This window comes from Globicephala melas, chromosome X (genome assembly GCF_963455315.2).
Source record: "Globicephala melas chromosome X, mGloMel1.2, whole genome shotgun sequence".
Lineage (NCBI taxonomy): Eukaryota > Metazoa > Chordata > Mammalia > Artiodactyla > Delphinidae > Globicephala > Globicephala melas.
Window position 1 is genome coordinate 33,966,512 of NC_083335.1, and position 23,547 is coordinate 33,990,058.

General features: G+C 47.7%; 1 protein-coding gene across 10 annotated transcripts in view; it reads right to left on the minus strand.

Moving 5' to 3' along the window:
• The window catches only part of PAK3 (p21 (RAC1) activated kinase 3), a 277,882-nt gene that overhangs the window by 93,772 nt on the left and 160,563 nt on the right, over positions 1–23,547 (minus strand). The window contains exons 1-4 of one of the 10 annotated variants that reach the window (XM_060293071.1): positions 22,259–22,445; positions 21,225–21,290; positions 20,997–21,106; positions 15,770–15,917 (exon numbers count right to left, since the gene is read on the minus strand). The exons of 1 other annotated variant lie outside the window; for it this stretch is intronic. The gene's annotated coding sequence lies outside the window, so the exon portion shown is untranslated. Of the gene's footprint in view, positions 1–1,945; positions 2,078–15,769; positions 15,918–20,996; positions 21,107–21,224; positions 21,291–22,258; positions 22,446–23,547 lie in introns of those variants that run through there. 8 more of the 10 variants (XM_030835740.2, XM_060293072.1, XM_060293073.1 and 5 more) reach the window with 8 other exon arrangements.

Below are 23,547 nucleotides of genomic sequence, written 5' to 3' on the forward strand. Positions count from 1 at the left end.
TATTTTCCCAATGAGAGACAAACTAATAATGGTCTCCTTTCAAAAACAAAAGCCCAGGCCGGCAGATGCACAGCCATGACCTAATAAACCCAGAGGTAAAGCTCCCAGACCACCAACCACACAAGGCCATTACTATAAATTGGTGAGCACATCAATATCGCTTATCTCCCTGTCATATCAAACTAGAGGATCTAACACAGGAATGAGATGTAGCCCAGGGGAAATTTCCAGGGTGAACTTCCTAATGTTTCTGAGATACCTACATAAAGAACAGGGTTGGCTGCAAGACACCTAGAGCTGATGAGATGACAGCTAAACTGACAAGAGCACACATGAAATAAGACTGATTTTAGGATCTCAAAAATGTAGTAAACAGGTCAAAGAACTCTCACTATGTTTAGACATTAACAGAACATGAGAGCGTTTCAAATTTCTAGAATTGGGTAAATCTTTTTAACAAGAATTAGCTCTATAGATCAAGAAAGAGTGAACTTTAAATGACAGCTTCCAGACTTGGAGGTATTAAGTAAACATAGATTTAAAGTCAGCCAATGTCTCCTTAGACAATGATATCAACACTGGACTGTTCTTCGTATTTCAGGATGAGGTTACTGCTTTTACTATAAGAATGACGTATACACTGAATTATACTTTGGTGGTGGGAAAAAGGATCCAAGAGTTACTTGCTGGCTCTTTCTTGGGCTTCCTTGTAAACAGAAGCAGACATTTTCAAGATGGCTAGCTGAGCTTCCTGGGATAAACTGTGATGGGGAAACAAATGATGCTTTGCTAACTATCCTATGCTGATACTAAACCCACTTTATCTTGGACACATTCTTAGCAACTGAACCAACCAGCCAGACACTTATGACTGACAGTGTAAGAAGATGTAGTGAACTGTTTTCAATTGCCAAAAAAAAAAAAAGAAAAAAAGAAACAAATCATCTAGCCTTCTACAAAGGGGACAATGTATTATCATTTGAAAGAATGTTTATACCTTGCTTTACGTTTTTACAGCAACTTGTATCTGAAGATTTCTAGCAACTTTTCAGACATTATTTCCCATAATATGCTAAGATGCCAAAGAAGAGAGAAAGGGCTCATTTTATAGGGAGGAGAATGAGCCAGGTCTGGGTCCCTCAGCAGCCCTAAACCCACACTCCCATTCCCAGACAAGGTGGACGAGAGCCCGACCCCTAACAATAGTCAGCCAGATGGGCCCAACTTAGCATTGCCACCATCTTGTCTCAAATTGCACACAGTCATGAAACATGTCATTCCCCTCACTAGATCATAAGCTCCTTGAGGGTAAGAACCCCTCAGTCATAACTATAATGCTTTCAAACTGCCTAGTACAGTGCCTTGTTCCCAGGAGGCATTAAATACACATGTGAGGGAATGAAATGGAACTCTGTAAGTTCTATGCCTTTGTTGAAGCTCTGAGTAAGTTTTTCATGATGTTGAATAAGCCTATATGCCTACTCCAAGCAGGTCTGAGCTAAGAAGGCGTTTGGAAATTTTGGCACTAGTCTAACTGCCAAGCAATTGGGCATCACGTAGATGCCAGCTACCCTCGGATTACCGACACCTCATTTTTTACTATATGACTTCATAATGTCCAGGAGCTTATTTGAGCTCTTGCTCTTATCTGAGCCGGACACCAACCTGTGAAGAAGGGAGCACCATCCCCATTTTCCATGTGAGGAATTAACAAGGCATAGAGGTGAAGCGACTTCCCCAGGGTCACAAAATAATTGAAAGAACTGAGACCAGAATCTCGAACTCTCCTCAATTCCCCTCCCATGACACCATTACAATATGGATCCAAGTAAACCCACAAACACACACACATTCTCTCTCTCCATATGTGCACTTTCAACCTCCCCGAATATTCATATGACAGTTCTAGCTTTTTCATTTCAACCCACTTCAGGCTGGTACTTACCGATTTCAACTGCTTGTCTCATCCAAAGACCCAAGGCTAGGAGATTTACTGACAGAACTCCAAGAGGATTCGTTGGCCGGTAGGACCAATTCTTAGATGGCCTTGTTTTGGGGCTTGTCTGTTCTGGGGCACTCACCAAGGGAACTCTGCTATCAGAGACAGGGGTGTGCTGTTTCAGAAAGCCTGGCCTGGGAGATACCATTACAGCGTGTAATGGAGGGAAGCCATTTCAAAGATCATTTGATCAGGAGTTGCTGAGCTACTTGTTAGGCAGATTTGCAAAAGCAGCCGGACAAGTAAGGGAGGCACTAGCTCTTTTTACAGCCGCCTCATTTCAATCTTAGATCCTGCAAGAGATAGCTCACTACTGACACACATACAAGGCATGGTCACACAGAATACGTTCATGCTCTCTCTCACACACGCGAGCAAATGAGGTCGGTTCCGCTGTAGTCTTGTTCTCTGTTATGAGTGGCTTCCACTGTTTGTAGCAGGAACTTCACAGTAATGAAATCCAATAAGCCAGCGTATTGTAGTTGCAAATTTCAATAATAGCTTGCAAATAAGGTAATCGATAGGTATACCCCAGCATCCAGACCTCATACACTGCATATATTATAGGGGGCAAATAGTTCCTATTCGAATGACTTCTTAAGCTTCTAAATGTATTGTGTATGCTGCGTGAGCCAATGCCAGGAAAATGCTAATAATCACCTGACCTGTGTTTGTATTTGCAAACTGATGCATTATCACAGGTTTCAGCTTTTCATTTCCAACACTGATGCTTCTAAGAAGAGAAAATAAGATGCATAAAGAACAGAGGTAGACATTTTTGTAAGCGTTAAAGAAAATAAAAGATGCCTCAAATAAACGTGTGGAAAAAAGAAAAGGGAAGCAAAACCTAGTAATAGAACATTTCCTAGTTCTCAAAAGAGAATGTAGTATCCTTGCAAGCAGTCAGATGGAAAAAATTAGATGCAGACTAGCAGCCCAAGTGAACAGGATATGGTAAAACAACATCTCGAGTCTCTGGGGTTCTAGCTGCTCGCTGTTACTATGCATGGGTGATAATTATACCGTTCCCTGATCCACTCCGGCAAAAGAGCCACAAATTCCCTCAAACTCAAGCCTAAAAATTCAATTCCCAAAGTTGCTAGGGCTTTTTGTATACCAGAGAGATGTCTGGACATCGTTTTCGAACATGTGCCTTATGGCTTATCGTCCTAGGAACTTGCTGTATTCTCAATGTTCTACACCCAAATCGGCCTTCTATAGGGAAGGTGCCCATTGAATATTTGAAGAGAAGAGTTACATGGGGTCAATTGAGATCTTAGCATTACATATTTCTAAACTAGGAATTGAGATCATTGTAGCTCAATGCTACCCCCTCTAAACTAGGAATTTAGATCATTTTAGCAAAACTCATATGCTACCCGCTCCCCGCAAAAAAAAAGACATCCTGCCAGAACTGGAGGTCAAAGAATTTGAGCTGGTGCAAAATGCAGCAACTCTTCTTCAAGTTTTTGCCCCTTAACCTAAGTTTACAAAAGAGCTGAGCGTGTGTCTCAGCATCTTATCTGGGGGCTATGGTTAAGGATGAGGAAATACTATCTATTAAAAACAAAGGGGGGCTTCCCTGGTGGCACAGTGGTTGAGAGTCCGCCTGCCGATGCAGGGGACACGGGTTCGTGCCCAGGACCGGGAAGATCCCACATGCCGCGGAGAGGCTGGGCCCGTGAGCCATGGCCACTGAGCCTGCGTGTCCGGAGCCTGTGCTCCGCAACAGGAGAGGCCACAACAGGGAGAGGCCCGCGTGCCGCAAAAAAAAAAAAAAAAAAAAAAACAAAGGGCTTCCCTCAAATGCTGAAGGAAGAACGGGACGTGACCAGGCCCAATTGCCATCTATCCCACTTCACAAATGGTAGGGGATAAACATCCAGCTGGCCATAGCCTTAGCTGCAGGAATTCCCCATCTCCTACCCCCACCTCTTACTGCCGCCAAAGAGGATTATTTTTGTCTTAAAAAAAGACTGTCCATGGGTCTAAGAAAAGATTGTAATCCACCCAGTGAAATGCCTCTAGAAACCAGAAGCCCGAAGGATGACCTCACAGTCGAGCATGCTGGCTTCCCTATGGCTTTCCTGTACCAGGTAAGTTCTTCACTTACGAGCTGTCAGATCCACCGAGTGAGTCATTCTCCTTGCTGCCCGTTACTCAGCTGCCACTGTCCACTTCTATAAGACGTGGCTCATGACATGCAGCAGATCCCTCCTCCAGCACTCGATCAGCTACGCTGCCCCAGTGCTCACCCGCACACACAAAGAGAAGGCTGCCAGGTACCTAAGTCTTTCTGGAGCCTGGAGAAGCCTCCAGGCTGAGAGCACAGGGCCCAGCCCTCACTTCAAAGGAAGGACGTGATAGCCCGGTAGGAAAATTGCAGATAAAGCAGAAGTAGGGTTTGTTGCAAGGAACGCGAGTCAGCAGGCCTGAGTTCCCAATGACTCCTGTGGAGGTGGGACTGTGGCCTAGAACACATCTTGACAAACATTTGGGGGAAGAAAAAGGGAAGGAAAGTTGGGTGTTTATAATAAATATATATAACTCCATTATAATTCTGTATCAAGCAATGGTCATCTCAGAGTGTTCGTTCTCCTTTAAGATTGAGCCTAGGGTAATTCCCTGGTGGTCCAGTGGTTAAGACTCTGTGCTCTCACTGCAGAGGGCCCGGGGTTCAATCCCTGGTCAGGGAACTAAGATCCTACGAGCCGTGCAGTGTGGCAAAAAAAAAAAAAAAAAAAAAAAAAGATTGAGCCCAATACATTCCCTGCACTCACAATCATGGCAGCCAACCACCAGCAGGTTTGGTGGCCTTCTGCAGTCTCTTAGACATGCCCTACACTCTTCTGGCCAGCTTAACTATGAGGGTCTATAATGAGGGTCTATATGACGGTCTTTATGCACAGCTGTATAAAGAGAGGAAAAGAGAAGATCTTAGGTCAGCCTAACATTGCTTTTTATAGGAAAAGAAACCAGTTACGTGCCTTCTTCTTGTGGCTTGTTGGCTGACTTTCATTTCAAAGAATCCTAAGACCAAAGCAGAGACCTACTCCCCTTTAACGGTAAGGTGCTGCGAGTAAAGAGATAAATAAACGCCCAGCTCTGAGGGACATTATAGATTTGAGCAGTGGGTTTCATCTCTGGCTGCATACTGTATATAAAATGTATATTAAATACACAGATAAAAATATAACTACAGAACCAGGGCACGTGTATTACAAATTGAAGGGGGCTACAAAAAGAGGGACTGAAGAAGGGAAGACTCTCCTTCACTGACTGCTATCCTATTGGATGAGAAATCAGTGCCAATAATCATACCTCCCCATATAAGGAAAGTGTTTGATGTGGATGTTCCAAAGAACATCACTGTCCTGCCTTTCATCTCCATGCCACAAACATTCATATGTACCAGGTACTGTGTCAGGTACAGGGGGTATACAAAGAGAGGTGAATGAAGACCAGTCCCTGTCTTCAAAGAGCTCACAGTTAAATGAGGATGGCAGACAGGCATACATGCAATAGGGAATACAACGGATGCACCCAGGTGGGCACAGAATGCTTTGGAAGGACACAGCAGAAAGGTAACTGAGGTTCTCAAAGAGATCAGAGATATAGTACTTCAGCAGGGCATTGAAGGATGAGTAGGAAAGCACTAGGTTGGTGTAATACATTATTCAACAGTATATTCCAGCAAACAAATACTCCAAGCATGCTAGATTACGTTTCTTAGCCTTAGGCCTCTGTTTCTGCTGAACTAAGTGATGCTGGTGCTATGTAAGAAAAAGAACAGATCTTAAACCTCTGGAAGAAAGTAACATGTATGAGACTTTCAAAGGCCAGAACACTGGCTTCTGGTGAACTATGGAAGGGATCAGTAAGGGTGACACAAAGCATTTTCCAGAACTGAAGTCATATATGGGCAGAACAGACTTCTTTTGGGGAAGTGTATTAAGAACATAACACTTGGAAAAAGAAACCACTTCCTTTCATGCTACATTTAAGAACTAAGTTGCATCTTGCTCTGCAATTTTAATTTTTGGAGTTGATTTCTGGTTAGGTCTTTTTATAAACCCCAAAGAATTGTCTCCAACCAAAGAAGAATGGCTAATTCTAGCCCCACTCCTGGATTGTTCTGTGATCTTCAGATAATCACTGAATCTTCATAAATAAATTCAATCTTTCATTCAGCATTTACACGGTGTCTAGTATGTGCCCAGGAAGGCAGGGGATGCTTTGGAAGGCCAGTGTAGGAAGGGAAGCTAATACTCCCCAGAGGCATCAGAGGGCATTACACTTGAGCAAGGTATTGAAGGGTAAGGAGGAACTCACCAGGGTCTAGGGCAAGAGATGAACAAGTTACAGTCCCCACCCTCAAGGAGACAAAGTATAATGGGTGTTGGCCGTGACAACTCAGGCCAAAGATGACAACGGGTTGCTACTGAAGGGCAAGAGAGGGGCTCCCAGCAGCCTGAAGAAGGATGCTTCACAGAGGAAGTACACTGGAGCTGAATTAGGAAGAACAAATAACCAAACCACGGGGAGGTCACGTTTCAGGCACAAGGAACAACATGTGCTAAGGCCGAGAGGAGAGTAGAGACAACATAGTGTATTAGAGAAACTACAGGTAACTTGGTGTGACCGGAGCAAAGAAGAGGGATGCGAAAAATAAGACCAGTGGAGATCAAATTAAGAAGGATCTCGTATGCCTTTCTTTGGGGTTTGGACTCTTCCTGTCTAGATAAAGAGATTTCAAACAGTGGAATGGCATGATTAGCTTTGCATTTCAGAACTATTATTCGGGTGACAGTGTAGCAGATACAGCAGGTTGAAGAAAACTTGGGGAATTTTTTTCCCATGCAGTGGGATGTTCCAGGTAGAAACATGGGAATAATTTTGAAAAGAGACAACTCTCAGAAAAGGAGCCACGGGAGAGGAAGCACAGGCAGTATGGGAATAGAAAGACAGGAAAAGAGAGGTTTCAAGAGGGGTCTCTATTTTGGACATTGGCCAAATATGGCACGGATGCTAGACCTGGTGTGATTAACGGGTCTCAGCACCCCAAATGGAAATCTGGGTAGAAATATATTTCTATCCCAAGAGGCCCAGAGGAATGTGGGAGGACTGATTTTTTTTTTATACTTTAGGGATTTTTCCAGCTTTACTGAAGGATAACTGACAAGTATAAAATGTACATATTTAAGGTATACAGTGTGATTAATGGTTTGGTATATGTATACTATGTGAAATAGTATACATATACCAATTAACATACAATTGTGGAACGTGAAATACAATCACGTTAATTAATACATCCATCACTTCTTTGCTTTGTTTTGCTTTTTGATATGTCGAAAACACTTAAGATCCACTCTCTTAGCAAATTTCAAGTATACAACACAGTATTATTAACTACAGTCACCATGCTGTACATTACATCCCTAGTGTAGCCTTTAGTTTTTGTTCAGGATTCCAGACAGAACCGTGCCTCAGTTTCTGGTCTTTTCGGAAACGAGAGTAAACAACTAGCTTAGAATGGTGATTAATAAAAAAAAGCTAATGAAGTTGGTATGCTGATAGCAAATATGATTATGCGGGAGATGAGATATCATCTCACACCAATCAGAATGGCCATCATCAAAAAATCTAGAAACAATAAATGCTGGAGAGGGTGTGGAGAAAAGGGAACCCTCTTGCACTGCTGGTGGGAATGTGAATTGGTACAGCCACTATGGAGAACAGTATAGAGGTTCCTTAAAAAACTACAAATAGAACTACCATATGACCCAGCAATCCCACTACTGGGCATATACCCTGAGAAAACCATAAGTCAAAAAGAGTCATGTACCACAATGTTCACTGCAGCTCTATTTACAATAGCCCGGAGATGGAAACAACCTAAGTGCCCATCATCGGATGAATGGATAAAGAAGATGTGGCACATATATACAATGGAATATTACTCAGCCATAAAAAGAAATGAAATTGAGCTATTTGTAATGAGGTGGATAGACCTAGAGTGTGTCATAGAGTGAAGTAAGTCAGAAAGAAAAAGACAAATACCGTATGCTAACACATATATATGGAATTTAAGAAAAAAAAATGTCATGAAGAACCTAGGGGTAAGACAGGAATAAAGACGCAGACCTACTGGAGAACGGACTTGAGGATATGGGTAGGGGGAAGGGTGAGCTGTGACAGGGCGAGAGAGAGTCATGGACAGATACACACTAACAAACGTAAGGTAGATAGCTAGTGGGAAGCAGCCACATGGCACAGGGATATTGGCTCGGTGCTTTGTGACAGCCTGGAGGGGTGGGATAGGGAGGGTGGGAGGGAGGGAGACGCAAGAGGGAAGATATATGGGAACATATGTATACGTATAACTGATTCACTTTGTTATAAAGCAGAAACTAACACACCATCGTAAAGCAATTATACCCCAATAAAGATGTTAAAAAAAAAAAGCTAATGAAGTTGGTAGCTGATAACAAATATGATTATGCGGGAGGCCCCTTAAATGAGCAGCCACTGGCCCACCAGTAATAACCATATTCCCAAGAGAATAAGAACACGTTATTCTGGTTTTGGCCAATAGGACAGCCCTTATCAGTTTTATAGAAAATTTTTCTAAATTTTTCTAAAGACTCTACCAACAAACATAAACATTCTACAAAGACTAAATAACTGCAAATGGTCCTCGAATACGTAACTTCTGTATAAGTCCATACACAAAGAAGAGAGAACAAACGCAGTGACACAATGGAGATCTCGGTAAAAATTAAACTAGGAATATCTAGGAGGAAGCAAAACAAATATCTAAGCACCCTGTCTTTATTACATAGCAAATAATAAAAAGCTGAAGGGAAACACCAATTCACATGTGATGGGAAAAAAATCTCTCCCTAGCTATATCTATTCCTCTCAACAGAGAAAGCAAAATTAAGACAAATATAAACGTAGCAGCAGTTCTAACATGTGTATTTGGCATTATGGAATGGTTCAGTGGAGAGCAGGACACGTGGGCTGAAAATATTAATTTGGAGACCATTAGCATGCGAGTAGGTGCGATTGCCCAGGAAGAGTATAGAATGAGAGAGGAGGAAAGACCTCGGCGGAACACCAACATTTTGGGGCTGGAAGAGGACCCAGGGATCCTCGAGAAATATGCTTCAAGTAGAGGAACTGGCTCTATGACATCATGGAAACCAAGAGAAATGTATTTCAAGATGAATATGGCTATGAGGCAAATGTCACAGAGAGGTCAAAAATGTTCTTATCTTTTTGTCCTCCCATCCTTTCCCTAGAGTTCACTAAAATTGACGCCTTGTCATTTTCAGGTCAGAAGAGCAATGGCCAAGTGGCACCAGAGGTCTGCTGATGTGTTTCAGAATGTTTTGAGAATCTCCAGGCTCTGGACATTTGGTACTCCTTGAGCAGCATGAACAAAACCACACGGCAGGCCTCAAGAAAGATTTTCCTTTTGGTGGTAAACGGTACCACCGTGACCATATATCACTCAGCCTTGTTGCAAAGGGTACTCTTATGATGTCACATTTATTGCACTTTTGCAACATGTTGGGCATCACACAAGACACAGAGAGAAACACCGTGTGGTCTGGCGAGCAGCTAAACTGTAGCTAGTAGCATTTAGACATCTTTTCGCAGGAAGGATCATGCTCAGTTCAAACAGCTCATATTCGCCAAGTGTCGCCCCAAAGACTTTGCCCAACAAAGATGCAAATATTCTGCCTAGACTAGTACCTTCTCAGCCCAGCACCGCTAATGAGCTTCATGACCTTGAGTACATCCCTTGGTCGCTCTGAATCTATTTCCTCACATGCAAAAGGTGACTACCTCACCAAGAGGTTGTGAGGATCAAATGACCCACATGTGGGAAATGCTTTGAAGTCATTTAAGACTTTTTACCCCACAGAAGGTGTTTACAATTACTGCCACAGACTTCACAGGCCATAAAAAAAATCACCACCATTCATTGAGATTTGATTATGTTCCAGGCACTCTGCTAAAAGTTACTCATGTACAAGTTCACGTAACTTGCAAAACCACTTGTGTTATTATTTCCATTTTACAGGTGAAACTGACATGCGGAGACATCAGTTCACTCGCCAAGGTCACAGAGTAAGACTAGACAATCTCAAAGACAAATACCATATGATACCTCTTATATGTAGAATCTACTAATAAAATATGACAGAAATGAACCTATCCACCGAACAGAAACAGACTCACAGACCTAGAGAACAGACTTGTAGTTGCCGGGGGAGGGGGCAGGAGTGAGGACTGAGAGGTTGGGATTAGCAGATGCAAACTATTATATACAGAATGGATAAACAACAAGGTCCTATTGTATAGCACAGGGGACTATATTCAATATCCTGTAATAAACCATAATGGAAAAGAAAAACAAAACTATACAATCCCATGTCTGTGTGACTCCAAAGCCCATGCTCTTATTTATGCTTCCTCAATCACATTACAGTTTTATGTGATATGCTGAGTTCTCAGTTACTCACAGCTTTTGCATGGACACAAATGCTCTTAGGGCTCTGAAGTGAGTGAACCGTGCCTCCACTCTGCTGTCTGGGACCAAAGCCTGGAAATGAGCAGACCCCCTGCCCAGGACACAGAGATTTCAGCATGAGAATCAAGGGCAGAGGAGTGCCTGTGGTTAGAGACCAGACCTCTGGCTCCACCAGCATCAGAAGTCTTTTCTATTCCTCCTCTCCCAGGTTTCTGTACCCGCATATGAAGGTGACGTTACCGAGGGCCTCACGATTTCAAGGGAAAAGCTGTAGGACTAGAGGGGACATTGAAATGAACATGAAACATTGCTACAGTGGCCAAATAAGCATGTCTGAAAATGACACAGGAAATGAGGAAACTCGCATGGGTTAATTTTATTTTTCACGCATCTTCTTAAGTGGAAATGAGCATTGACCCCTAGCCCCTGGTTAAGCAGAAATAAAGACTTAAAGGAAAGCACGCAACCAGTCCTGTGAAAATCGGGTCTTTGGCAGCAAGGAACCATACTGTTTCTCTGTTACCTCAGGGTTCTGCCCCTTTGAGAGCACCTCCTTCCAAGGGCTGTGGTAAGGATAATAATAAGATCTACCATTTTTGTTCAGCACTGACTATAGTCCAGACATTGTGCTAAACGCTTTCATACAGTATCTCAATTCATCCCCATAACAACTCAATGAGGTATTAGCGTCGTGCCCATTTTACAGATGAGAAAACTGAGACTTGAGGATAAGTAATTGACTCAAACAAGGTTACATGGCTAGGAAGTGCCCAGATTGGGATTCAAATGCTGGTCCAGCTGATTCCAGAGTTGGTGCTCCTAATGCTTCTATCATAACAGATGACAGGGTTATTAAATATTTTGAGAAGTATAAAATACCGTATACATGCAAGGGGTGGGTCTCCTTACTTAGCGCTCCTCATTGTATTCAAGTGAATTCAGGGAGGTGCATTTTGTCCCTCCTAAAATTCAGCCAGTACTGTCAGTTTTATAAATTGCTTTCGGTGAGTCTCAGCTTATCGGCAGAAATGATCAAATGTAAATTTGCCGAGCTATTTCCCTAAAGCTGTCTCCTGGTGGAAGTGGTGGCTAAATCTTAATTAAGTACAATATTTCCATTAAGGTCTAAAAGCTCACTTTTATTCCTCTGCCTGATGCCCAGTGACAAAGCACTTTGTTACACAATCTTCTAGAAAGATGAGCCATCTTTCCTGTGCTAAGCAAGATGTCTGTGAGGCAGTTGGCTTTGGGAAGTGTCCTCCCTAAATCCCGACTGCTGTTTCCAACCACTCATGGGCCCTCAAGGCCTTTTGGAGCCTGAAGACCACGGAATGACATGATGAGGATTCCGCTGACCCCCAACTTCAAGACTGCTGCCTTGTACTATGGTTTCATGGTGATTCATCTTTCCCATTCAAATGAAAGTACCTCAGGGGCAGAGTTTGTGCCTCTCGCCCATTTGAATTTCCCTCTGGGCCTTGTACTCTGTGTGGCCCACAGAAGGTCCTCAGTGTGAGCTGGTAATGCCATTGGAATCCTGGAATTGAGTTTCTCAAGCAGCTGCCCTGGGCCCGGCGTTGTGTTAGGCACTGAGCATCCAAGCTAACTAAGGTGGTGTGGTCTCAGCTATCAAAGAAGTTCTCGATCTAATGATGGGTGTACATGGGGTGGGCTGGAGAAGTGGTATCCCAGAGTATAGGCTCTTCCCCATGGTGTGCTGGAACCCATGTCCAATGGCGGCTTGGTTATATTTTGAAGTGTTTTTACTCCAGGGAGACTCCAGCAGGGGCAGCCATGGACTACGGAGACTCCTACAAGGTGCTCTTGGGGCCTAGGGTGGCACATGGCCCTGGCACCAGGTTCCTGATCTATTGGTTCACTCCGGGGTTTTTTTTTCCACCCTCTGCAGGGAAATCTACAGTCTGTCTGGAGTGCAAGGAAGTTTCTTCAGCTTGTCTTTACCCACGCCTACTGAGAGATCTCCTCTGTTAACTTGTTAGTAACAGCTGCTGAAATTCCAGTGGGGTCTATATGTGCTCGTGCACACTCACAATAGGAACATGTTTTATCATCCAGCTAGCTCATTGGCCTTTTCTTTCTCTTTCTTTCTTGAATACCATGGTCCAGGGTTAACAGGGGAAGGGCAGACCTGGCTGGATGAGAGGTACCTGCTGGAAGTAGGACTGCCCTTTCCACGCGTCTAATCAGCAGGCAATTCCAGATCATAAACATTAAACCAAAGACACACTTTCACATAGGAAACCATTATGAGTGCATAAAGAAACGCATGCTTCACCTCCCCCTGCCCTTGGGAGAGAAATGAGGTGGCAAGTTAAGCCGTAAACTTCCAAAAGATAAACAAACCGTTGAAACCCTAACCTCTCTGGAAAGGAGTGGCTAAGGTTCTGCCTATTAGAGGTGATTTCTGCAAAAGGAAACTATGGTGAAAGGATGTAAAACTTGACCTGAGGGTTTGAGCAGCTACTTTTAATCCTAGACATAAATCTCACTCCTTTCTGCTAGAAAGATCCAGTCCCATTGGCACCTGGCTGAGAGCAACACTCTTCCTTTTAGCCAGAGGTGAGAAGAGAACTAGTGGCAAATAGGGGGGGAAAAAAGTGACAGCTGTGACTACGAACTACTGCCTGTAATTGGGTGTGTTACAATGTGTGTGTGCGTGTGTGTGTGAAGTGAGAAAGTGTGTGAATGTGATAGTATCAGTGCGGGGGTATGTGTAAGAGTTTGGGAAAGTATTACATGGGTGTGTACGTGACAGCGTGGGTCATTACTAGTACTATTGTGAATCTGTGTCAAAATGAGTGTTGCCATGGGTAAGTGTGATTACGTGTGAATGTGACACGGTTAGAGTGACTGTATCAGTGCTGAATATATGAGTGGAAGGGTGTAATTCGGAGTGTACAAAGATAGAAGAGTTTAAATGGGTGAGATTGTGTTTATGGTGTGAGCATGTATAAATGTGAACATATGAACATGTAGGCACACGTGTGTGTTCGTGACTTACGAGCTGTGTAAACATGTAACTGTGAGGAGGAAATAGTGGTGTCAGTGCAAATGTGTTGGAGTGTATGAAATTGAGCGTGTGTATGACCATGTGAGAAACAGGCAGGGAAAGTCAACCTATGTCTGCGTACGGAGTGTGTGTAATTGTGTAGGAATTTGAGGGAGGGTTAAGGGTGACTGCATCATCTGAGTGGAAGTGAGTGTGTAGGTATGACTGGGAGAGTGTGAGAACATAAGAAGGAACGTAAAGAGTGTGTGAGAACGTGAGGGTGGGTGTATGATAAGTGTGGGCGTGTGTCAGTACGGAACTGTGAATACAGAGACGTGACTGTGTATCAGTGTGTGTCAGTATGAATGTACCTGTATATAGTGTGTTCAGAAATATGACGGTGTGTGAGGGCGAGGGGGTAAGAGTGATCATCACTATGAATGTGTCCAGTGTGAACAGTGAGTGTGAGTCAAGGAGGTAAATATGATCGTGTGAACGTACAAGGGTATGAGTATGTGCTTGTGAGAGAGTGTGTGTGTGAGCGCCGGAGGGTACCAAAATTATCTGGGATGCTGAGAAACCCTCCAGAAGTGTCTTTCCTCCCAAAGTCACTACATGTGTCCAGTTACACGCAAGCACCTTAGCCCCTCTCAACCTCTATCTCCTCATGGGTAAAACAGTGATGATAAAAATGCCTACCTCGAACTAGTATCACTTTTATAATCAGAAACAAAAACAGCAACGATCAGAAAAAAATTTCTACCTTGCAGAGTTACTGTAGGATCAAACGGTCTCATGCAAGTAAAATGCCTAGCACAGTGCTGGCAACAGTGGACAATAAATACAAGTTATTATTGTGGCTGTCATGGAACACCCAGGAGAGACCCAGGGGCTTGCTTATTTTAGCCAGTTCTAGTTACCTTCTGTTGCTCAAGCTCTATAGAGGATCCCCTGCCAGAGCATCTCTGGAAAGCTGAATGCATCAATATCGGCAAGGCTGTAATTTCATACCTTCAATTTCACGGCCAAAACTCTGGAGCTTCCCCTCCATGAGATGGCATCACAGAAGCACCTGCCACTGAGCCGCAGTTTTCCTTTGTCCTGTAGGCCCAGGACAGGCTCAGTGTGAAAGGAAACTGCATTGTATATTCCTTGTTTGTTTTTTGTTTAGGTCTCTTTGTTTTTCTTGTTGGGTCTTTTTTTAAATGTTGGTTGTTTGGTTTTGACTTGGGCAATATGAGAGATGTCTCAGCAACTGACAAAAAGACAGAAGACCAGACAGGGAGACAGAGGGACGGTAAGATACAGATAGCTGGACAGCAGCATATGGCCACAGAAGGCCAGACAGAGACGACAACAGAGGAAGCTATCATGGCTGCCCGAGAGGAAAAGAGACAGGTAGAGGATCAGAGAGGCAGGCCAAGAAACCTGAAAGGAATGGACAGGAAGAGAGAGAGGCCCAAATGGGAAAGCTGTTAGGGAACTGCCAGACACTTGAGAGAGACTAGAGACCTGTGAAATCTGGTCCCTACTCCTGAAGACCTTACACAGTCCAGTTTACCTGCCAAGATGAAGACTCCAGAAATCATGCAAGAATTAGTTAAGGCAGCAGAGAAACAAGGGCTACGCTACATGCTACAGACTCGGGCGTCGTTGGAGAGCTGGGGGAGGAAATGCTCCCTGGTTGGGTGGTAAGACAGAGGGAATGTTCTGGAAGGTTTAAGTTAAGCCTGCCAGGCCCAGAAGCTGGGATGGATGGGATGGGGGTACACTTTGAATAGGAAGGTAAAGTTAAGGTTATGGGGCAGTAGAAATTACAGGAACCAATTGGTGAATTTGGGGCATGTGGCTGAAATGCCACTTCAATATCAGGGAAGCAAGAGGAAAGGAAATGACAGCTTGACGGGAAGCATGTCTGTGTTACACGAAAGCTCTTAGATGGAGCTTGACATCTGCAGAGGACCTGGCAATGACTGGTAGGTTGTTTCTCCTGCTCACTCCAGGATGTAGGTCAAGGTTGTCAATCCCATATTAGAGATGGGGGAACCAAGAGACCAAGCGCCGCTGCACAGTCCCCCAGAAAGTATGGGCTGTGCCCTGAGGCCTGGCTGGTGAGGCCCAGGCAGGGTCTTTGACATAGGGAGCTCTGGTGGAAAGGTGGCATTCACCTGGATTTGGAGATCCCTAACTCCCTGCCCTGGAATCCATTACTCACCTCACACAGCCACCGCTGCAGGACCTCAGCACAGGTGGGTGCTGCCCATGAGAAGGGGCCGGGCTGCCTTCAGCTCCGACGGGCTCAGTGCTGGGCACACCAGCTGCCACAAGATGCAAGGACTCAGCTGCTCTTTCTTGGGGGAAACCTGCCGAGAGAAGCATTGTGGGGGGGCGGGAACCTCCTTCCCCACCTGCTACTACTCCATGCAACCCCCCAAATATCACACACACACTCACACACACACACACACACACACACTACAGAAAATCCCTTAAGAAGGTAGATAATCAGAGTCAAGAAGTGTAAAAAAAAAGCCTCGGTACATGGGAATCCGGAAAGGGCACTGAGCTGGGAGTTTCAAGCTGCAAACTGCTAGCACTTCACCACTCTGCATCTGCTTGCTGGTGAGTGGAAAAGACCTGCCCTAGTCACCCTGGACAAGTACTGAGAGCACTCAATCAAATGACAGACGTGAAATACCTGCATATTTACAGGAGGTGGTACAGTCCGGTGGACAGGAGGAAACTGCGAGATGGTGGCAAACCCTCACCCCCAAGTCTCCACCGCCATTTCCATTTCCCTCCTCAACAACCTCCTTCACTGGGTTGGTGGGCAGGCTTGGGGGAGCACTCTGAGGTCCCCTAATTTGCTATCATCTCACAGCTGCTGAGGGCCTCAGCCTCTGATCCTAATTGGAACTTTCCTCTACCTTCCGCCAATATCTGCCACAGGGATGTCTTCCGTAGTCTTCCCTAGATTTTCGGGGTGAATACATACTGGGGTTTTTAGGGGGTTACAATTTTCCCTATCTTCCCCAGAGAGGTTTCCATGTCCAACCACAAAGGAGACAGGGTCCCCCTTTTTTTTTTTTTTTTTGCGGTACGCGGGCCTCTCACTGTTGTGGCCTCTCCCGTTGCAGAGCACAGGCTCCAGACGCGCAGGCTCAGCGGCCATGGCTCACGGGCCCAGCCGCTCCGCGGCATGTGGGATCTTCCTGGACCGGGGCACGAACCTGTGTCCCCTGCATCGGCAGGTGGACTCTCAATCACTGTGCCACCAGGGAAGCCCAGACAGGGTCCCTTTAACCCTTCCCTTTCCTGCCTTTCCCCACAATCACTTGAGCCTCTCAAGGAGGAGACTGATATTCCCTTGATAGGACCCCAAGCCTTGCAATCCTTCCTTCCTTGCCCCCTCTTTCCTCCATAGACTTTGTCCTCAAAGAAGAGCAGCACCTATGGGCTAACTTCCAATAGAGTCAGATCCAGGCTCGCACATGCTCTATTAGGGGATTCCAGAACACAGAGGGTCCTAATCCAAAGACATGGATGGATGGATGGGTAGCTAAAGCTGGAGAGAGTAAAACTGAAGCCTCAGGGAGCCAGGAAAAGCCCCGTTCTTCCCAATTCCCCTTTCTAGAAGAAAAAGACCAAGCCATCCTCCGGGTCTGCCAAGTTGCTGCTGGCAAGCCTCCAGAGCACGTCTGGCCCCCCAGGGCCCTGGCATCCCCTGCGAGCGTCCCACATGCACACTCCAAGCAGCCTTTCCAAATGCTACCCATTGCACCGCTGAGTGGTGTGCCACCCCCGCCCCCAAGGCATGAGCTCATCCTGCAAGGGCGTGGGGGGTGAGGGAGGGAGGGCTGCCGTAGCTCCAGAGAGGGGCGGGACTTGGAGAGGGCCCAAGAAGAAGGGCCGCAGGAAGGCCCCTGCGCATCCCCAGGTGGGGAGCGGCACCAGAGGACCTGGGGGAGTGGGGTGCTAGTGCACCAGCCAGTACTAACCAAGCAGCTCCAGGTTTCTGTGCAAGGTCAAGAGCTTTCCTTGACGTACCTCCACTTCCCCTCAGCTGCTTATTGCTTCCACAGCAGCCCGCTTTGAACCCACCAGCTGCACAGCTGGAGCCAATGCAGAAGCAACGGGCAGGACACGGAGCTCCACCTGGCGGCCGCACTCCTGTCACCCGTCTGGGGGTATGCTGTGGTGGAAGCGTGGGCATGTCTGTGTATTTGCGTGCCTGCACCGTGTCGTGCCTGTGCAGCTGTGTCTATATTGGCGTTGTGCGTGTGTATCATGGCAGTACCGTATTGCGTATGTGTGCCGTGGGTCTGCGATGTGTTACACGTGTATTCCATCTATCCCGTGCTTGGGGAGCCTGTATCTAATCTATAGTGTGTCATATGTCTACGCCACGTTGTGTGTCTGTATCTTCTCTGTGTTTATACTGCCCGTGTATGCACCTGTGGCTTAGCCTCCTACTGGAGGCTGGGGTAGAGATCAGTGCACCCCTCGTGCGCCTACCAGCACCCCAGCCTTGCTACATTCCGGCTTCCTGCCAGCATCTATCTGGGGACTAGGGCTGCCACCTCTTTGGTAGGGGAGGGGATCTGTGGACAACCATTCTCTCCACCACAGAGACTACCTGTCCCAGCACTGAAGAAAGCTGGGAATGTTCCAGAACCTTTTTCAGGCCCAAAGAAGGAAACTGGGCACTGGGGGTGAAATGGCTCCCTCTCTCAACTCCCAGCCCCAGATGGGCCTACAGGAAGTTGCAGCCACCTGAGTTTCAAAGTTGGAAGGACTGGAGCCCTTCTCCACAGGAAGGAGCTGCTGCACAGGGGGTTAAGCTCTGACCTTGGAGCTGGGCCACGGGATGTATCCGGAGCTCTGCCAAAGGTGTCCCCGTTGAGGTCACTAGAGGGCGCGATTGTGCTGATTGTTAGGGGTAGTGTCTCTAGAAAGTACAGAATTCCAAAACTTCCCCCTGGCTCAGAGAGGGAGGGGGTTGAGGAAGACAGAAGGAAAAGGATACAGACCCTAAGCCGGGCCTTTCCTTCACCCTCACCCCAAGCCCTTCTGTTTTGAGGCTGAGTTAGGGAGTCAGGGCCACTAACGCATGTCCGCGCCCCTCCAGGGTGTAAGAGCTGTGTAAGAGCCCTACGGCGCTTTTCAGGGGCTTGGTTACAGGGGCAGATTCTCCACTTGCGCTTCTCTTTTCCTCCCTGTTCCCATTCCCATGAAATAAAAGTAAGGCCACCCTGCTGAAAGAGATGATATGTGTGTAGTGGTTGTGGGCTTGTTTTGTACAGTTTTCCTCCAAATTAGAGGCACGCCAAAAAGTATGATTTAAAAGGGGTAAATTGGGGGGGCTCTCCTTTCGTGAATCTGTTTTTCATTACCAAGAATAAATGGACCCACTTCCTAAAATGTCACCACCATCTTAGAAACCACCTAGTCCAAACCCATCATTTGAAAGACAAGGAAATTGAGGCCCAGAGAGGGGCAGAAACACTCAGACCAGAACACTGGCTTCTGGACTCCCAAGGTTGGTTCCATCCCAGCTCCTGGTCCTCTAGTCCCTAAAAAATCTTCCTTCTCCAAATCCAGGACCCTCCCACCTCAGGGCAAAACCCTGGCCTCCATCTCCACTGTGTGGGCTCCAACACCGTCCTATTCCATCTCAGTGATCAGGCGCCCAGGCCTTTCCGTGATTTCCATTCCCCACCAGGAGACTGTTCATCTCTTTCCAGTCTTCAAGCTCCGCTTCCCCTCATTTTGCTTCGCGCCCGCAGACCCAGCTGTGGCCACGCCATCTTGCCCCTCCTCGCATCCCCCTGGGTGCAGCGCAGATTGCCCCAACCTGCAGATAATTGACCGACTGTGCAAATCAGACACGGATCCATCGCATTGTTTAACGTTTCCAATTAAACTCTGGGTTAGGCTGTATTAGTGACTCCAGTAATCACCGGGGATGTAAATGCAAACGCCTTCCAAAGTCGCGGAGCGCGGGAGGAAGCGACACATTCTGGGAGGAAATGGAAGCAGACTGCCAGACACGAGGGTTCATCTGGTACCCCTAAATCAGATTTGAAATGTATGGCTGTCACTTGATCCGAGGCCCAGGTTTCACACCTGAAATGGAGGTCTCTGGCCCTGGGCGCACCGCGGCCTGCCCTTTCCCGACCCCTGTCGGAGAAGCCGCGTAATGCTGAGCTGGCAGTCGAGTTCACCCCAAGGCCCTGCAGAGGGAACTGCCTAGCCTCTGGCCGGTGGCGAGCTTGGGGGACAACAGGGCAGCTGAAGCTTAAGCTGCATCCTAGATGCCTCAGCAGCTTCACTTACCTTCTAGGGCAGTGGTTTTCGCCGTCCCCGGTCTGCACAGGGTCCCGGGGCCCCTGGGAAGGAGGGCTTTCTTTTTGAGCACAGGCAGAGATACCCCCATGCCTGAAGCAGGGGCCCCAGACCTGGCCCTGGACCACCCCAGGTAAAAGCAGTCAACCTACCTGTCTCGGTCAGATTCGAAGCTCCCCCAGTCCATTCTGGGGCCCTGGCCCCCCACTCCCTTCTCCTTACCCAGGAGGAAGACCCATTTGTAGAGGCTGCTGCTCATCGAGTTTCTTCTTCTTCCCTCGACCAAAGCTACTGGCTCCTGAAGGTTGGGTTTCACCAGTGAGAATGCTATTGATTCCCCAAGTACGGAGCAATTGTCCCCCTAAGTCTGGACTGAGCCACAGGTGCCCCAGCCACCCAAACTGCCCCCAGTCCACCAGGGAAATCAGGGCCTTTGGGCTCCTGGTAAGATGATGGCTTTTTTCTTCTCTCTCTCTTTGGCTTTGCTCCTATCTACTCCCCTGACCTTACCTACCTACTCTATCTGATTTCTAGATCTGATTTTTTTTTTTTTTTTTGGCCTTGGCTATCCACTTTGACTTCATAGTAGCTTAGTCTCTGACTTCATAATAACAGAGTCTCTGATGAGGGCAGCACCTCCCAATCCCCGAAGTTATTCCTCATTTCCATCTCTTGTCACGTCTGTCTGCTCCCTTCCCCCAAAAGACCTCAGAGCAACCTGTGGGAATGGTCAGCTACTTGGAACGTCCTTAGGGTGTTGTGGCCCCATGCCTGTACCTCTGTCACAGGCAAACCCCCTTTTTCTGTGAGGTCTCTCCTACAAGGTCCCCCCTGGCCTCGAGATTCGCAGCTGTTGGCTTTTACCCGCCCCCCCCAGTCTCTGGCTATTTTGCCTCTTTCCCGGGGGGAGGAGGCTATGATATTTGTATCCAGAAACGGAGGCTTACATGGCTCTCTCCAAGCCCTGGCCTGTTAATCGCCCATTACCATATTAAGCCCCTTTGCCCAAAGGTGTCCCTGATTAAAGGCCTCAAGAACCAAATGACAGACCTGCCCAATTATAATTTTGCAGATGGCCCAGTGAAAACCACACTGACCTTTACACCTCGGTCATTCCAGAACAGGGCCACAGTGTTGTCACCGACAGGAATGGACTTCCTTCTGTTCCAACACCTCAGACAGCCATACAGTTGGCCTGGATTTGAGTCTGCAAAACCATGAGGGGAGCGAGACTAACATGGCTAAAGGCTTCCCTGCTGAAAACCATTTTTTAAAAATAGCACTGCAACCGCCCCCTTCATGCTTCCCAAAGCCAAGCCACTCACCCTTCTCTCCTTCGCTTCTACAGACCACAGCCCAGAACCCTCAAGTCCAGAGTCTGGCACTGGATTCTGGAAGGTGGGACCAAAAGAACAAGTGGAGCCTCTGGCTCCTTCCCTGCAGGCACCGCCCTCCCACCGCTCCGCACTCCACCCCTCCACAACCACCGAGGGAAGGAGAACCTGCCAGAGCGAGAAATCAAAAAGGTCCAATCCCTCCGAAAGTGTGGCAGGAATCCTGCCAGAGCAAGAATCGAAAAGGTCCAGTCCCTCCGAAAGTGTGGCAGGAACCTTGCCAGAGCCAGTTCACAAACTGAGGGCAAGGCCCCCTGCAAGCTGACGGGGACAGGGAAGGGGGGCAGTGGACCTGATGACCCTGCTCCCCAAAGACAAAGGCCAACTGAGGGACCCCGGGTTTTCTAGGGACATTACTGCATCATTCTAGTCCTCACAGGAGAAGAAAAGAGTCCTCCTCTGGTTGCCCTACCCCACCAAAAAGGGGGAGGGGGAATATAGAAAAATAAAAGAAAGGGGGGAAAGGCGCCCGTGTAAGAAAATCGTCACTTTTTCTGTTTGCTCCGGTTGGGCTGTTCCCCCTCCCCCGGACTTGCCGGGGCCGCGGCCACACCCCCTCGCCTTGTGGGGGTAGGGGGCTGCCGTCGCTGCTACAGTGGCTGGGGGAGGGAGGCGGGAAGATGGTATAAGACTTACAGCCTGACGTAGCTCCGGGGGCGGATTTAGCCTCAAGCGGCCCAGGCCCCAGTAAGCGAGTCTAGGGCTTGACCCACCGAAGGGGCCCTGGTCCTCCGGGAATGGCCCCGACACACCCACTTGTCCGCGTTCGCAAGCCGAGATCGTGTACACGGTGCGCCGGGTGTCAGGGCTCTGGGGGAGCCACGTAGGGGACTCGAGGCCGGGGCGCCACGACAGCGGGAGGGGGGTCCAGGCAGGCAGAGAATCTGCCCGGCCGGCTAAAAGCAGAGCCCAGCCGCCACCCCCTTCCCCAGAGCGAGCCGGGTGCCACCCATCGCGGGATTTACCTGCCACTGGTCCAGCCACCCCGTCCAGACCTTGCCTCTCCCTCCGAGCGCTCGGGCTAGCTGGCGGGGCTGGGGCGCCACAGCCCCGCGGCCGCAGCCGCAGCCCCGGGCTCGGCCCGCTCCCCACCCTCCCGGCTCTCCTCCCGGCCCCGCACACTCGCTCCGGGCCGGGGAAAGCTGCAGCCCCCCGCGCGAGACCCCAGACGGTCCGCCGCCCACAGCTGCACGCCCGCGGTCGAGCCCTGCTCGGCAACAGCTCCCTCGCCCTGCTCCGCTATGACGTCACCCGGGCTCTGCACCGCGCGGAGGCCAATCAGAGCCGGAGCAGAAAACTAAAATCACCCTGAGTGGGCTACTGGGGACCAATCTTTTGTTTCCAGGCAGGAAGCGCCGGGAAGGAAAAAAAAAATGAAGGGGAGGGAACAGGGAGAGGGAAAGGAAAAGGAGATGGAAACTTCTACACTGTCAGGGTTGTCTAGACAGAGGTGTGGCCCTCGAGAAAGAGGCGCACCTGACAGTGGGAGGGGAGGGCGGTTATTGAGTATATCTTCCTCAACTGCCCCCGCAGGAAGACTGGGATTTCAGATACATTTTCAGGGGAGGAAATCTGTCCAGCTACACAAGCACTTTTTACTGGGGGCAAATGGTTTGGATTTGGGACACCACCTGTCAGGCAAGCAGTTTACACCGATGGAGTCTCCAGAAACCACAGTAAACTGAGAGGCAGGTATGGCAATGGGGTTCAAAGAGATGGCAATCTAGATAGGAAAACTACCTTTCTGCACATGAAACACACATTTTTAAAACAGCATTATAGGGGCTTCCCTGGTGGCGCAGTGATTAAGAATCCACCTGCCAATGCAGGGGACACTGGTTCGAGCCCTGGTCCGGGAAGATCCCACATGCTGCAGAGCAACTAAGCCTGTGAGCCACAACTACTGAGCCTGCGCTCTGGAGCCCGCGAGCCACAACTACTGAGCCCACGTGCCACAACTACAGAAGCCCGCGTACCTAGAGCCGGTGCTCCGCAACAAGCCACCGCAATGAGAAGCCCACGCACCGCAACAAAAAGTAGCCTCTGCTCACCGCAAACAGAGAAAGCCCACGCACAGCCACGAAGACCCAACGCAGCCAAAAAAATAAAAATAAAAACAGCATTATACAAAAAGAGAATGATTAATCTACTTCAAATACAATATATATGTGTGTATACACACACACACATATATATAGTTATATTAACAATTGTTAAGATGTGGCTGTTTCTGTCCATCCTTTCCCTAAAACCT